Source organism: Oryzias melastigma, linkage group LG3 (assembly GCF_002922805.2).
Source record: "Oryzias melastigma strain HK-1 linkage group LG3, ASM292280v2, whole genome shotgun sequence".
Classification (NCBI taxonomy): domain Eukaryota; kingdom Metazoa; phylum Chordata; class Actinopteri; order Beloniformes; family Adrianichthyidae; genus Oryzias; species Oryzias melastigma.
In genome coordinates, this window is record NC_050514.1 from 9,188,337 (window position 1) to 9,192,404 (window position 4,068).

The window sequence follows — 4,068 nt, forward strand, 5'->3', positions numbered from 1 at the left end:
ATGTACTCGGAAAGAAATCCCAAATTGGATTTTTGTATGACCTACATTTTTTAACCGACATCCCTGTGTAAGCTAGACACTTTCCTGGCGTTTTGCTGCTGTCTTTATTTACATCAGGACATGTGAAGTGTTTGTAGGGAGCTGGGATTTGAGGTGGGTCTCCAATCCCACCTATTAACACACACCCATGAGTCTAGTATCCTAATGCAAGAGTTGGGCTCATGGATGAGTCTCCTGGTTGGTTATCGCTTCTCGGCCTTTTGGCTAAGATCAAGTGTAGTATCTGTTCTTATCAGTTTAATATCTGATATGTCCTCCAGGTGAGGACAACATATTAAGCGGATTTTTGAACAATGGAGGTGAAGGTGGGCTTGCTCTCTTCCCTCCACGCATTGACCCAGTATTGCAGTGTTTCTGGGAACAGTGCCCCTTTCCTTAATGTGTCAAAAGAAAATGAATGGAATTCAGAAAGCACAGGGCTACTTGGTGAACAGCTTCTCTAAGATACTGAATCCAACTCCCACAGTGCAGAACTAATGTCAACACCACAACTTTGATAGAGTTTTACACTTGCAGCAGAGCATGAATGTCATCTTCAGTGTGCAAAAGTTTGAAGTAGAAGAGGGGGCCTGGTGCTTGGATTCATGTTCTTCTAAAGGTCCTGCGTCATTCACATATAACAAGTTAGCAAGCGAAACACAATTCAGTTGAATGCAGTCAGCTTAAAGCCTGTAAGTCAACTTCTCTTCAACTACTTGTGTGTCTCGGGTGAAATTGTGCATGTACTCAGAAAGAAATCCCAAATTGGATTTTTGTATGACCTACATTCTTTAACCAACATCCCTGTGTAAGCTAGACACTTTCCTGGCCTTTTGCTGCTGTCTTTATTTACATCAGGACATGTGAAGTGTTTGTAGGGAGCTGGGATTTGAGGTGGGTCTCCAATCCCACCTATTAACACACACCCATGAGTCTAGTATCCTAATGCAAGAGTTGGGCTCATGGATGAGTCTCCTGGTTGGTTATCGCTTCTCGGCCTTTTGGCTAAGATCAAGTGTAGTATCTGTTCTTATCAGTCAGAGCTACACATCTTGGTCCTAAGAGCAGAGTTGCGATCCCTCCTTTGGGTGGTGGATTCTGTCATTTTTGACAGTGTATTCGTACACCCAGCTGGAGAAATATCACAAACAGTTCTTTTCTGGAAGTCCTTGATTGTTTCCCAGACTGGTGTCTGGGCTAACAATCCTGTGCTATGTTTTAATCTTCCCTCTTTTTCCTTATTGACTTACCTTCTCTCCTCTTCTCTGTTGACGGTNAAGATCAAGTGTAGTATCTGTTCTTATCAGTCAGAGCTACACATCTTCGTTCCAAGGGTAGAGTCACAAGCGAGCCCTTAGGCAGTTGATTCTTTCAATTTTGACAGTGTATGTGTACACCCAGCTGGGGAAATATCACAAACAGTACTTTTCTCTGGAAGCCTTTGATTGTTTCCCAGAGTTGTGTCTGGGCTAACAATCCTGTGCTATGCTTTAATCTTCCCTCCAACTCCCTATCAACTTACTTTCTCCCTTCTTTCTTTTGACGGTAGGTACCCCTCTCCCCCCACACACAGGCTGCGGGGCCTCCACAATGTCAGCACTCCTTGCTGGCTTGAGGAGGCACCACAGTGTGCTCTTTCCCCAAAAACCTTTCCCTAACCATGCCCCCCCCTTTGGACACCTTGACTTTTCTAGAACCTTTATACAAAAATTTCTCCAATTCAAACCTTAAGACCTGAACTGCATCTTGACCCTACCGTCCAACAAGGGCTTTGATGTAAGTTTTGCTAATGCAAAATTGTTAAACGATTTTTGGCAAAGACTTGAAAATGTAAAAGATAAATTTGTAAATTTTGAAATTGAAAAGCTGACGGACAACTCTCTTAAAACTGTCATTGTTAAAATGTTTAATGAAACGGTGAATGCAGAAGATATTGTGTGGTGGCTGGGACGGCATTGTACTGTTAAAGGTCAAGCAAGCAAAGTTAGAGACCTCGATGGAATATGGAACTGCTCATGGAGAATCCCAGTCCAACTATGGTAAGACTCAACCGGAAATTAGGTACTAAAACACCTTTCATCTGTCTTGGTCCTGGGGGAAAATCAGGGCTTTATCTATTACCAGGGTCAGCCCAAACTTTGCCGCAAGTGTGGTGAGGAGGGTCACCTGGTAGAGAATTGCCAGAAGATCTTCTATGGCAAATGCAAAGAAATTGGACACACCTTTGCAGAGTGCCCAAATGGCATGAGGTGTAATCTATGTGGGGAATCAAATCACCTGTTTAGAAATTGTCCAAAATCCTTTGCTAACAAACTGAAAGGTGGCCAGGCCCCAAAACAACAGCTGGCCTTAGTTGAAGAGATGGAGCTTCCTTCTTCAAACCTCCAAGCTGACTCGATGATTGACTGTATTATATTTGATACGAAACCAGCTCTATTGATGTCATTTGCTGTGACTGTCTGGACTGAGTCTCTGTAAATGAAATGCAGAGAGAGGGAGGGAGCCAGCCTACCCCCACAGGTGAGAGAGAAACAGAAGACGAAGCAGGACAAAAGAGAGAAAATGATTTAGAAGTACAGGAAATGACTCAGACTGAAACACAACAGACAAAAAGACCAGCTGATGAACTATCCACCCACTCAGACCTGATAGCTGAGAAGAGAGGTAGAGTGGGAGGAGATTCAGAAACACCCTCAACAGAAGAGTCCAGACTGTTCCCCCCAGACTCTCCAAATGAAGTCTCCTTTTTAACCGTGGCATTCCAATCCACCCCAACAGCTTTAATGCCTGATGCAGGCCTACAACAACGACTGACGTCCAGAACCAGAAACATCCCCAAACAGCCAGATTTTTCCTCAGGTGAGTATAAAGATGAATCACAGTCTTTAGAAATTCCCTGATGAGACAACTCTTACAAACCTATTTGTCTGTGATGCCCCACATTTTTTCTAATCATGGCCCTCACCTTTTCCACCATAAATGTAAGAAGCATTAAGTCACCCATAAGAGCGCAGAGTGTCTTATCCTTTCTTAATAATATTGATTCAGACATCACTCTGCTAAAGGAGTGTGGGATACCCTTCCAGAAGCACTATAGAAACTGGGAAAAGTTGTGGCCTGGAAGCTCCTTGTGGAGTGGATCAAATGAAAATAAAAATGATGGAGTCGCAATTCTAATCAAAAACCCAAGGGTTGCTGTAAGGGGTACCACTGTTGTGAGAGCAGGCAGAGCCCTTTTAGCACAGCTAACTTATATGGATCAAGATTTTAATCTTCTAAATATTTATGCCCCCAACGATAAAAATGACAGACACAACCTCTTAGAGGAACTCAGATTCTCCCTGCTAGGACGAGTACCACTACTAGTAGGCGGAGATTTTAATTGCATTCTTAGTAGAGCAGACAGAAAATCTGTAATGACTGATTTTAAGGTAGACAAAACATCCAGCTTATTACAAGGCATATGTAAGGATTTTAAATTGTTAGATGTGTTCAAAACAATCCACCCCGGAGAGGCCGGCTTTACTTGGTTTGCCAGCGATGGGTCAAAAGCCTCACGTATCGACTATATTTTTACCAGAGACTGGTCCCCAAGTGATGCCTATCGGGTTCCTGTGTTTTTTTCCGACCATCACATGCTCACATGCACGCTTAGACTTCCCCTAAATATCAAAACTGGGAAAGGCCTCTGGAAATTAAATACCTCACTTTTAGAAGACCAGGAAGTAGTAAACCAGTATAAAGAGAAATACAGACAATGGCAAACCCTTCAGGACCTTTTTGACTCACCCTCAAACTGGTGGGAAATGATAAAAATAAGGACGCAGACTTTTTTTAAGCAAGCAGGGAGGGATAAAAAGGAACAAGACATAGAGCAGAGTGAACCCCAATACATAAAAAGATCAGCAAATGAAATGCCTCCAGATTCATAAATAGTCTTTGAAAGAAGAGGTAGAGTTCAAAGTGAATCAGAAAACTCTGCTACAGACGAGTCAAGACTCTTCCCCCCAGACTGAAATCTCCCAAATG

At 42.9% G+C, this 4,068-nt stretch overlaps 1 non-coding gene and 1 pseudogene across 1 annotated transcript; both read left to right on the plus strand.

The window, feature by feature from the left end:
- The first annotated feature begins 244 nt into the window (after positions 1-244).
- LOC112140309 lies at positions 245-434 on the plus strand. Its single transcript, XR_002918149.1, has one exon. It is a non-coding gene; the product is annotated as a U2 spliceosomal RNA (small nuclear RNA).
- Positions 435-1,024: 590 nt separating this feature from the next.
- On the plus strand, positions 1,025-1,250 carry LOC112140311 (annotated as a pseudogene).
- The last annotated feature ends 2,818 nt before the right edge of the window (positions 1,251-4,068 follow it).